Here is a 13,977-nt window from a genome sequence, read left to right on the forward strand (position 1 = left end):
ACCCAAAGCAATCTATAGATTCAATGCAATCCCTTTCAGGCTACCAACGGTATTTTTGCTACCAACGGTATTTTTCACAGAACTAGAACAAATAATTTCACAATTTGCATGGAACTACAAAAAACCTCAAATAGCCAAAGCAATCTTGAGAAAGAAGAATGGAACTGGAGGAATCAATCTGCCTGACTTCAGACTCTACTACAAAGCCACAGTCATCAAGACAGTACGATACTGGCACAGACAGAAATATAGATCAATGAACAAAATAGAAAGCCCAGAGATAAATCCACGTATCTATGGACACCTTATCTTTGACAAAGGAGGCAAGAATATACACTGGAAAAAAGACAACCTCTTTAACAAGTGGTGCTGGGAATACTGGTCAACCGCTTGTAAAAGAATGAAACTAGAACACTTTCTAACACCATACACAAAAATAAACTCAAATGGATTAAAGATCTAATTGTTACTGTTTTTAATATTATCAATTTGTTGATTTTCCCTATTGTTATTTTCTCTTTAATTCTTAGCTGACACTAGCAAAATATTTATAGCTAACTCAAAGCAAGCCAAATGAAACAAAGCAAATAAAACAGGAAGACTAAGCAAGCACATTAGCAAACACTTGAAAATGACCAGAAGGAAATTATCAAAATTAGTTTTGAATTTTTTTTCATACAGATGTTACTCACTAATTAGCTCTCTATATTTAAAATATAGTGAAAAATTCACTATTAAAGTTTAAGAAAATGAATAAAAAATGAATTCAGCTAAAATACTCTTCAGGGTATGAACATAATCACAATCTGTAAGAAATGCACAAAGCTTAAAATACTTATAATTCCTAAGTTTTGGATCTTGTGCCACTATAGTTGAAGCTTATTTAGAGAATGTATCATAGACACAGGAATCACCAGTTAGATACAATAGTACATGACTATTGTTGCTAATTGTTCTTATTATCTCCAAAATGTTAAAGAGAAGTATATCCCTATTTAGTTGATTTCAATTCTAGGTACCTTACAGCATGGAAAAATAGTATCTAAAATGTTTTAAGCAACTAATTGCAACCATATTCATGTATTTGTTTAAATTTACACGTGATATAAATTGCAAAACAATAACTTAATTCTGTTGAGGGGAATAGAAGCAATATATAATTTAATGTTGACAAATTCATGCTTTCTTCATGCTAATGTTTCGCAAATTTACATCTCCAGCACAAAACTCTCCTTAACACCAGACTCACATAAACAACTACTTAAATAATATGTGTGATGGGACATCTCAAAATGAAAATGTCCACAGCTGAACCCTTGACTGGTCCCTAAAGCCTCTTCCATCCCAGTCTTCTAAATCATTCTATCAGTTGCTCAAGACTATTCAATCAATCCACCAACAAAGCCCCAAAATCCCAAACAAATTTTAATTCTTTAATTATTCCACTCTTCCTCTCATATCCCATATGTAATTTGTCTCATCACAGTGATCTGTGAAAATATGTAATACATATCATGTCATTTCCCAGAAGTTCATGATGACTCTCCTATTTCCCTTAAAGTAATAGATAATAATTATAATACTATACATATTTCTAAATTACATAATACCAGCCTCTGTTACCTTCCAGGTTTCAACCCCATGACTCTCCATGTTGCTTAGTTTGATCCAACTGAATTGACCACTGGCTATTTCTTGCTGTTCCTTAAAGATACCTGTAATGCTCTCCTCTTTGGGCCCTTCTGTTGGCTGTTGTTTTAGTTTGCAATGATTGCCTTTAGATATCCAGTAACTTCTCCTTTCCTGATTTTTAAATTTTTTATCAGTGTTACTTCTCAACGTATCTATCATGATCAACTTATTTAAAATTGTCTCCTCCTACCCACAATACGATCTCTCTTATCTCCTTTTAATTTTTCTTTGCAGTGGCTCTGATCATCTTTATATATACTTATGGAATTAATTTAGTGTGTTTGTTGTTTACTTTCTGTCTACCACTTCTAAATGTAAGTTGAATGAGGGAGAAAATTTTTTTTTTTTAATTCCCTACTAGTATCCTTTACCTACCTACAAAAATAATTGGGACATGATTAATCAATCAGCACTTATTGAATAAATAAATTTGTGGAAATGGAGAATTAAGGAATATCATACATCTGAGGAAAACAAATAGTAATAGAAAAAACTGTAAGTAGACTTTGTTCTGATGGAAATAGATAATCTGGGTAATATGAAAGATATGAAACTATTCCAATGAGAATCTCAGCTATGAGATATTATTTAATCTACTAATACTGGAAAACCTTTCTGGCCTGAGACCTGCTGATTGATATCTAAAATTTGTATCTCATATGTGTTTAAATGTTTTGAAATATATAGTTATTCCTTAGCTGGAATTTTTCTCAGCTTCTGGCAATTAATTTATAGGAAACAATATATATTCATTCCTGACATTTGTAAATCCCTTTATATTTTTTATTCTTTACATACACCAAAAAATATACTTTGGTGCAGTGGAGAAAATACATTATTATTTACTATATTTTTCTGATATTTTCTGAGAAACTCCATTTGTTAATAATAAAAATATACTGATCCTTATTCAACTCTGTTCTACTTAGAGTGGGAAGAAAATGCTTTAAATCTTGACAATCTGGGGCACTGGCTCTCTGGATATGCTTGATAATAATTATTACAAGCAGCTGTAATACATTTCAAATGCCAATGTTCCCAAACCTATTTTCTGAAAGACAAACACTTGATTTAGTTGCTTGTCACTGGTTTATCATAGCTTTTGCCAAGTTTTGTAATCTCTCAATCACACTTTAAGAGCAAAATAGTATTCACCTACCCTAGATCTATTTCACATATATTTCAGAGCCTCGTACTTTCAATATAATTTATAAACTAAAATGTTTTCCTGTTTCTCTGACAATGGCTAGGTCAATTCTCTGAAGCAGGATTCCCACTAAATGAAAAAATTATTTCATCCACTGATATCAAATCTTCTTTCTCTTATCCTCAGTTTATGTTTTTGCTTAGTTGCTAAGTCATGTCTGCCTTTTTTGCAACCCCTTAGACTGTAGCCCACCAGGCTCCTCTGTCTGTGGGATTTCCCAGGAAAAAATACTGGAGTGGGTTGCCATTTCCTACTCCAGGGGATCTTCTAGATCCAGGGATTGAACTCTGCTGCATTGCAGGTGGATTCCTTAGCACTGAACTACCTGGGAAGCCCTGGTTTCTTTATGTCTCTGACTATTTTAGGAGTTTTGCAACCTTTCATGTTTCATTTCAAATCTAGAAATGATGTGGGGGTCGACCAATTCCACTCTTCTGAATCAAGAAAGAAGAGTGTGGAGAAATACCTGGAAGTTGAGACAGAGAATAACATACAGTCTAATTTCTTATTCCCTAGCAACATCTAATTGTTGACACAGACACTGCTTCTGCTGAAATTCACCAGGATGAGATAACTGATTAACTGTATTCCTAAAGAGAACACTGATTGCTTAACACAGAAGGAAGCAATGGCGCTCAAGAACCACTCAGTGCCCGTGCAGCAGCTGTCAGATAAGTTCTGGGTAAACCTTACTTTTTCTGTCTTTTCATTTAATAGAAGCTATGAGAATAAGAAAACCGTAGAAAGGATACTAACCTAGTGTCTCACACTCTATCTTGAAGTGCCTTGTAAGTCTGTTCATCAAAATTAAAGAGTAAAATTTGTATAGTAAAATGAAGTCATACCATTAGATTAATCATCTGGGCCATATCTTTCCAGTTGAAAAATTTTAAGCATAGCCAAGGGAATCAAGTTCAAACTTACATAACGCTTTCATGATATTTAGAAGATATGTCAACTCCTTTAATTCGGTTCCTGTTAATTAAATATTTATTTGCATGACATTAGTGTTCTGGATGACTTCCCTGGTGGCTCAGATGGTAAATCACCTGCCTACAATGCGGGTTACCTGGGTTCAATCCCTGGGTCAGGAAGATCTCCTGGAGAAGGAAATGGCAACCCACTCCAGTATTCTTGCCTGGAAAATCCCATGGATGGAGAAGCCTGGTAGGCTACAGTCCATGGGGTCGCAAAGAGTTGGACATGACTGAGTGACTTCATTTAGTGTTCTGAGAATACCTTATTTGTTATAAATATGTAGTTTCTTCAAAAGAAAATTGTTAAAATAATTTGCTTACAGAAATCAGTATATATTTCTATAAACTTAATTCCACATAATTTTACCCTTCATAGAAATGAGCATCAGAGTAAACAGGAGACAGGAAGGCAGGCAAGAGATGATGATAACCCAGGCTAAGGTATAACAATAGATGTATACTGGAGCCAACAGAAATTGCTGATAAATTTAGAGTAGAAGATACTGAAAAGAAAACCCCTGGTATGGGAATTGGGAAACTAAAATAAATGAAAACTTTTGGATGTTGCACATCTATAATTTTTGAAGAAAGACTTTCTTTTCCATACTACTTTATCCCACCAAAAAGACTCAAAAAGTTCTTCAGCATGTTATGGGCCATTCATTAAAGAATGGTGTAGCCATATGTAGTGGGAACTACATTGATTGATGACCTGCATTCAGTTATGTGACCTTGGGGATGTCACCTAACCACTCACAGCCTATGTTTCACCTGTAACACAGGTCAATGATAACATCTCCACAATGTTTTCATGAAGGTCAAAAGAGATAATGCTCAAAAAGATGCCATTTGATGGAAGTTAAAATTTTAATAACTATGTCTTTTAACTTTCTTGTGTGTTGCCTAACAATGTCATATTCAAATAGAACTGTTTTAGTGTCAAATTCAGTTTGATTGTTCTAAACATTTTATTGGTAATAAGATTTAAAATGTATAGTATATGATAATTAAATATAATTATATTTATATTAATGTAACCATAAACATGCACAAGTATATATATGTGTGTGTGTGTATATATATATATATATATATATATATATATATACACACATATATATACAAACTAAAGAAAAAAAATGAAAAACTAAAATTCAACCAAACTGTTATTTTTAGATATAATGCCCTGGAGAGTTTAGTACAACTTAGCAATGTGGTAGCAGAGATAATATTTCTTTCTTAAACTTATTTCTCTTCAATGCTATATTGGTCAAGGAATGCCTAAGGCTTTGCAGCTGATGTTTCTGGAGCAGATCAATTTTGTCATTTTTTTCCCCCTTTGGAGCCTGTCCAAAGAGAAAAGCAAAGATTTCAGTTGAACAGCATTTTTCACACTGACCTGTTCATTCATTTGAATCAGTAGCAATATTTAAATAAGAACCAACTGAGTGTAAAACATCATGAGGATCCATGACTGATGCTTCCAGTTGGAAGCATTTTTTTCCTATTGTGTTCAGCTCCTATAACACTATGTTACTGTCTCTAATTTGGTATTTTACACTGTCACTGTGATATACATAAGTTTTTAAATCATATATTTACATACACAAACATGTATGTGAATATTGATCAATTATATTGCACATATATTGTGCTAAAATATGTTATTTTGCTTTACCTCCATCACTTATGTAAGTACATTCTTACTTATCTTTAATAACCTTGCACCTAGTTTATACAGAAAGTCTTTTGTTTCAGATGAATCAGATTGAATGAGTGCATGAATTGCAAGGTAAATGGGTGAAATGTTTAGGCAAAATTCTAAATAGTTGGGAAAAGAGGATAAATTTGATATTTGCATGGCATACAAATTTAAATAAAACTTGCCTTTTTAAACCTTCTGTTGAGTAGACTTTTTATAACATTTACATTAATGTATTCAGTGGAAGTGACAAATAATTCAAGGGATTAGATCTGATAGGGAGACTGAAGAAATATGGACAGAGGTTCATAACATTGTACAGTAGGCAGTGATCAAACCATCCAGAAGAATTGCAAAAAAGGCAAAATGGTTATCAGAGGAGGCATTAGAAATAGCTGACAAAAGAAAATAAGTGAAAGGCAAAGGAGAAAAGGAAATATATACCCACCTGAATGCAGAGTTCCAAAGAATAGCAAGGAGAGATAAGAAAGTCTAAGAGTCCCAACAAATGGCAAGGAGAGATAAGAAAGTCTAAGTGAACAATGCAAAGAAATAGAGGAAAACAATGGAATGGGAAAGACTAGAGTTCTCTTCAAGAATTAGAGATACCAAGGGAACATTTCATGGATGGGCATGATAAAGGACAGAAACGGTATGGACCTAACGGAAGCAAAAGATATTTGAAAGAGGTGGCAAGAATACACAGAAGAACTATACAAAAAGATCTTCATGAACCAGATAAGCACGATGGTGTGGTCATTCAACTAGACTGTGAAGTCATCCTGGAGTGAGAAGTCAAGTGGGCTGTAGGAAGCATCACTAGGAACAAAGTTGGTGGAGGTGATGGAATTCCAGCTGAGCTCTTTCAAATCCTAGGAGATGATGCTGTGAAAGTGCTGCACTCAATATATCAGCAAATTTGGAAAACTCAGCAGTGGCCACCGGGCCGGGAAAGGTCAGTTTTCATTCCAGTCCCAAAGAAAGGCAATGCCAAAGAATCTTCAAACTACTGCACAAGTGCACTCATTTCACACAGTAGCAAAGTAATGCTCAAAATTTTCCAAGCTAGGCTTCAATGGTATGTGAACCAAGATCTTTCAGTTGCTCAAACTGGATTTAGAAAAGGCAGAGGAATCAGAGATCAGATTGCCAACATCCGTTGGATCATGGGAAAAGCAAGAGAATGCCAGAAAAACATGTTCTTCTACTTTATGGACTACACCAAAGGCTTTCACTGTGTGGGATCACAACAAACTGTGGAAAATTCTTCAAGAGATGGGAATACCAGATCACCTTACTGCTTTCTGAGAAACCTGTATGCAGGTCAAGAAGCAATAGTTAGAACTGGTCATGGAATAACAAACTGATTCTAAACTGGAAAAGGAGTTTGTCAAGGTTGTATATTGTCACTCTGCTTATCTAACTTACATGCAGAGTACATCATGCGAAATGCTGGGCTGGATGAAGCACAGGCTGGAATCAGGATCGCTGGGAGAAGTATTAATAACCTCAGATATGCGGATGATACCACACTTTTGGCAGAAAGTGAAGAACTAAAGAGCTTCTTGATGAAGGTGAAAGAGGAGAGTGAAAAAGTTGGCTTAACATTCAGAAAACAAAGATTCATGGCATCTGGTCCCATCATTCCATGGCAAATAGATGGGGAAACAGTGGAAACCGTGACAGACTATATTGGGGGGGGGGGCTCCAAAATCACTGCAGATGGTGATTGCAGCAATGAAATTAAAAGACAGTTACTCTTTGGAAGGAAAGTTATGACCAACCTAGATAGCATATCAAAATGCAGAGACATTACTTTGCCAACAAAGGTCCGTCCAGTCAAAGTTATGGTTTTTCCAGTGGCCATGTATGGATGTGAGAGTTGGACTATAAAGAAAGCTGAGCACTGAAGAATTGATGATTTTGAACTTGAGAGTCCCTTGGACTGCAAGGAGATCCAACTAGTCCATCCTAAAGGAAATCAGTCCTGAATATTCACTGGAAGGATTGATGTTGAAGCTGAAACTCCAATACTTTGGCCACCTGATGCAAAGAACTGACTCATTTGAAAAGACCCTGATGCTGGGAAAGGTTGAAGGCGGATAGAGAAGGGGGTGACAGAGGATGAGATGGCTGGATGGCATCACTGACTCAATGGACATGAGTTTGAGTAAACTCTGGGAGTTGGTGATGGACAGGGATGCCTGGCATGCTGAAGTCCATGGGGTCACACAGAGTTGGACATGACTGAGTGACTGAATTGAACTGAGTCTGGTAAAGATTGAATGCAGAAGGAGAAGGGGGTGACAGAAGATAAGATGGTTGGATGGCATCACCAACTCAGTTGACACGAGTTTGTGCAATCTCTGGGAGATGGTGAAGGACAGGGAATCCTGGTGCAGTCCAGGGGGTAAGAAAGAATTGGACATGACTGAGCACCTAAAGAGCAACAAATCAATCAATCAATATTTTAAAATAAGTGGTATGTCCAATATTCTTTTCTGGAGGACCCCATGGAAAGATGAGCCTGGCGTGCTACAGTTCATTAGGTTGCAAAGAGTTGGACATGAGGAAGCCATTTAGCAGGCGTGTATGTCCAAGATACACTGTTAAACACTGGGAATACAACAGTAAAAATTAAAACAGTTCCTGCTATCATAGTGTCATCCTCCAATACATGTCATTGTCCAAAATGAACATTAATATTTGATTTTCAAAATAGTATAATCAAAGAAACCTTGATTTGGGCTGTGTTTAAAGAAGTCTGACCTGACCTTCTATCCTCCCAATCACTACTTCTTAACGTTTGGAATCCTATTCGATATTTTCATTGTTTATTTGCAATTATAGTATTACTCATGAGTTTGAAGGTTTTGCAAAGGTTACCTTCTCTCCAGGCATACAAATAGAGAATAAACTTTTTTTTCAAACTCAATTTTTTTCAATACTCAGGCTTTTTTTTTTTTTTTTTTGGTATGAGCAAGAAGGTCACAATGGCTTAGTATTAATGAGGATATAAAATACACACAGATAAATATTAATACTTTTAAAACATCTCCTCTAATAGACTATACAATTAAAGGCTATTTGTCTAAGATGCCTGGAAAGAATTAAAGGAGTGTGGCGGTTGCGTGCTAAGCAATTTATAATAGGTTGTATGGTAAAGCAATTTATCATAATCTTTCCTGGCCTAAAAATAAGCTACCTGAAATGATGTGAATCTTACCTAAGATTTTTTTTTTAACTTCAGTTAACTTTCCTTTTTTAAACTTCCTGTTAATTTTCCTTTTTCTTTTTTTATGACACAGTATTATAAACCACACATTTTGAAATAATGTGTGAACTGAAAACCGAGGCAGAAAAATACCCAAAATTACTGTAAGATCTGAAATCAAGATGTGTGTGAATGGTGAGGGAGTAGAGGCAGAATAACATATTGAAAACATTGTAGAACCTGGGGGTCAGCAAGCATAGATGTGTGCCCTGGCTTACCCACTTCCCAGTGGTTTCAATCTAATTGTGTAAATTCTCTAAGCCTTTGTTACGTCACCTATTAATTGGAGATGGGAAAACATCCCAGTTTTCCCTGAGCTTTACCTCAGAGCATGGTTGCCAGGATAAAAGGGGTGGAGGGGATAATTACATATAAACATGCTTTGGTAAACATCAAGGATCTAATAATTATATTTACTTTCAAGAAATTTGGCACTAATAGGAAAGTGAGAACTCATGCAAAAGTTCAATGAATGAGATTTTCTAGGATGGTGTTGTGAGTTGAACTATATCCCTCACCTCCCCAAATCCATATGTTGTCTTAACCTCCAGTACCTCAGAATGTGACCTAATTTGGAAATAGGGCCCTTGCAGATATAATTAGCTAAGATGAGGTCATACTGGAGTAGGGTACACCCCAATCCAAGAAGATTGTTGTCCTTATTTGTTGTTGTTCAGTAACACAGTCATGTCCGACTCCTTGTGGCCCCATGGACTGCAGCACACCAGACTTCCCTGTCCTTCTCCATTTCCCAGAGCTTGCTTGAACTCATGTCCATTGAGTCAGTGATGCCTTCCAGCCATCTCATCCTCTGTCATTCCCTTCTCTTCCTGCCTTCAATCTTTCCCAGCATCAGGGTCTTTTCCAGTGAGTCGACTTTTCACATTATGGAAAGGGGGAATTTAGGCACACAGATAGACATGCACATAAGGTAGATGAAATGAAGAAATGTGGGAGAAGATGACACCAACAAGTCAAAGAGAGAGAGACTTGTAACAGATCCTCCTCTCATAGTCCTCAGAAGGAACCAAACCTGTGGACACCCTGATTTCTGACTTGTAGCTTCCAGAACTGCAAGACAGTAAATTTATGTTGTGTCAACTATGCAGTTTATGGCACTTTGTTATGGCAGCTTGAACAGATGAGATAAATGCAGAAAGAAATGCCTAAGCCAGTCTATAGGCTGAGGAATGTAACCAACAAGTTGGAAGAGAGTGTCTTTAGATTGCATTTTATTTTCCTCATCTTTTTCATACAGGGTCTAAACACAGGGGATGGTTACTAAATAATATTGACCAACAGCAATATTTGGAATATGACACAATAACCAAAGCAGTTCTATAGCAATTTCCACTTAAAGTATTTAACTACTGTGCTGTAATAATACAAAGGTAAAAATGGAAGTAATTTAAGAATAACAATATAAGAATAGGGATTCAGAAATATGAAAAAAGAGCTTTAACATTTTCATATCTATCAGTAAGTTCTCAGCTATATGCTATGCTCAGTCATATCTGACTCTTTGCAGCCCGGTGGACTGTAGCCTGCCAGGCTGCTCTGCCCATGGAATTTTCCAGGCAAGAACACTGAAGAGGGCATCCTTGCATCTCCCACATTGACTTGTGGATCCTTTACCACTAACACCACCTGGGAAGCCTATCTATAAATATATTTCATAGAATATGAAAACTATCAATATCATAGAAATAAAGTCAGATGTATCAGAGATAAAATCAGTTCCTTTGCCCAGCTACTCCTGTTGCATATTTCTTTCCATAGTCCCTCAGTTGTGCCATCCATCCTTCCCTTAGTATTATTTTTAATATAGGACATGAAGAACATACAGCTGAGTGTTGACAACATGGTTTGAGCTGTGTGGATCCACTCATACTTGGATCTTTTTCAATAAATACTACAGTACACACAATCTGCAGTTGGTTGAATCTACAAATGCAAAATTGCAGATACATGGAGCATAGAGTATGGACTTGAGTGTTGGTAGATTTTGAGCATTGTTAGATATTGATAGAGAGAATGTACTAGTCATAGCAAATACCCTCTTCCAACAATACAAGAGATGACTCTTCAGATGGACATCACCAAATGGTCAATACTTAAATCAAATTGATTATATTCTTTGCATCCAAAGATGGACAAGCTACATACAGTCAGAAAAAACAAGACTAGGAGCTGACTGTGGCTCAGATATTAAACTCTTATTGCAAAATTCTTAAATTGAAGAAAGTAAGGAAAACGACTAGGCCATCCAGGTATGAACTAAATCAAGTCCCCTATGATTACACAGTGGAAGTGACAGATAGATTAAAGGGATTAGATCTGATAGATACAGTGCTGAAGAAATATGAATGGAAATTTGTAACATTGTACAGGAGACAGTAGTCAAAACCATCCCAAAGAAAAGAAATGCAAAAAGGCAAAATAGTTATCTAGGAAGGGCTTACAAACAGCTGAGAAAAGAAGAGAAGCAAAAGACAAAGGAGAAAAGGAAAGATATACTCATCTGAATGCAGAGTTCCAAAGAGAAGCAAGGAGAGATCAGAAAGCTTTCCTCAGTGATCAATGCAAAGAAATAGAGGAAAGCAACAGAATGGGAAAGACTAAAGATCACTTCAAGAAAATTAGAGATACCAAGGGAACATTTCATGCAAAGATGGGCTCAATAAAGGACAGAAATGGTACAGACCTAACAGAAGCAAAAGATATTAAAAAGAGGTGACAAGAATACACAGAGGAACTATACAAAGAAGATCTTCTTAACCCAGATAACCATGATGGTGTGATCACTCCTGAGAGCCAGGCATCTTGGAGTGTGAAATCAGGTTGGGCTTAGAAAGCATCACTACAAACAAGGCTGGTGGAGGTGATGGAATTCCAGCTGAGCTATTTCAAATCCTAAAAGATGTTGCTGTGAAAGTGCTGCTCTCAATATGCCAGCAAATTTGTAAAACTCAGCAGTGGCCACAGGACTGGCAAAGTTCAGTTTTCATTCCAATCCTAAAAAAGGGCAATGCTAGAGAGTGTTCAAACTACCGCACAATTGTACTCATTTCACACAGTAGCAAAGTAGTGCTCAAAATTCTCCAAGCTAGGCATCAACAGTACATGAACTGAGAACTTCCAGATGTTCAGTTGGATTTAGAAAAGGCAAGGGACCAGAGATTAAATTGCCAACAACCCTTGGATCATAGAAAAAGCAACAGAATTCTAGAAAAAAACATCTACTTCTGCTCCATTGACTACACTAAAGCCTTTGACTGTGGTCCACAACAAACTGGAAAATTCTTAAAGAGATGGAAATACCAGACCACCTTAGCTGCCTTCTGAGAAATCTGTATACAGGTTGCTGTGAAGTGAAGTCACTCAGTCGCATCCAACTCTTTGCGACCCCATGGACTGTAGCCCACCAGGCTCCTCTGTCCATGGGATTTTCCAAGCAAGAGTACTCGAGTGCGTTGCCATTGTATACAGGTCAAGAAGCAACAATTAGAATCTCACATTGAACAATAGACTGGTTCAAAATTTGGAAAGGAGTACCTCAAGGCTGTATATTGTCACTCTGCTTACATATATGCAGAGTACACCATGTGAAGTGCTGGACTGGATGAAGCACAAGCCAGAATCAAGATTGCCGGGAGAAATATCAGTAACCTCAGATATGCAGATGACACCACCCTTACGGGAGAGAGCAAAGAGGAACTAAAGAGCCTCTTGATCAAAGTGAAAGAGGAGAGTGAAAAAGCTGGCTTAAAACTCAGGATTCAAAAACTAAGCTCATGGCATCTGGTCCCATCACTTCATGGCAAATAGATGGGAAAACAATAGAAACAGTGACGGTCTTTATTTTCATGGGCTCCAAAATTACTGCAGATGGTGAATGCAGGCATGAAATTAAAAGGCACTTGTTTTTTGAAAGAAAAGCTATGACAAACCTAGACAGTGTATTAAAAAGCAGACACATTACTTTGCCGACAGAGGTCCATCTGGTCAAAGCTATGGCTTTTCCAGTGGATGTGTATGGATGTGAGTTGGACCATAAAGAAGGCTGAGCCCTGAAGAATTGATGTTTTTGAACTGTGGTGTTGGAAAAAACTCTTGAAAGTCCCTTGAACTGCAAGGAGATCCAACCAGTCAATCCAAAGAAAATCAATCCTGAACATTCATTGGGAGGACTGATGCTGAAGCTGAATCTCCAATACTTTGGCCACCTGATGGGAAGAGCTGACTCATTGGAAAAGACCCTCATGCTGGGAAAGATTGAAGGCAGGAGGAGAAGGGAATGACAGAGGATGAGATGGCTGGATGGCATCACTGACTCAGTGGACTTGAGTTTGAGCAAGCTCTGGGAGGTGGCAAAGGACAGGGAAGCCTGGCGTGCTGCAATCCATAGGGTTGCAAATAGTCAGACACAACTGTGTGACTGAACAAGATTTTGATATCTGCCACTGGTTTGGGAACCAATCCCCTGTGTGTACACAGAGACAACTGTAATCATATATACCCATCATTCCAACATCATTATTTTAAAATGATGATTAACTCTAGCTGAAGGACAGAGCCAGTTATAGTAGCTAATGATTGCTACTTCAATCAAAATACCCTTCTATCTTCTCCCATGAGAAGATTATAGACTTTACTGATTATTGACTGATTTCAGCTTATCTGACTGTCATCAGTAATGAAAAGTGGCTGCACCAGTTATGTATGGTAATTCCAAGCTAAAGAGTCTGTTGAATGATGCATTTGTTCCCCATCAAGTTACCTAGCATGGCAATATAAGGAAGGTAGAGTTTGTTATTCCCTCATACATCAAAGTCTGCTTGCCAGTGTTATATTTATTGACCTGTCCAACTCCTTTTCCATGACTGATTACTTCTGCCACCCAAAGGTTTTCCCTGTTGCCCTGTCTTTGCAAAATTTCTCAACAAATCTTTGAAAATTAAAAGTCCCCTTTACTCTTTCCCTGGGAGAACTCTTATTTTCACAGGCACAAGGGGCGCCTAGGACTGTGGCAGATGTTACTTTTGGTACCCAATCTTCCTCTTTCCTTTATTACCAAAGGAAGGAATCCACCTTCATATTTAATTTTCTAGGCTTATTGATAATC

This window comes from Odocoileus virginianus, chromosome 14 (genome assembly GCF_023699985.2).
Source record: "Odocoileus virginianus isolate 20LAN1187 ecotype Illinois chromosome 14, Ovbor_1.2, whole genome shotgun sequence".
NCBI lineage: Eukaryota > Metazoa > Chordata > Mammalia > Artiodactyla > Cervidae > Odocoileus > Odocoileus virginianus.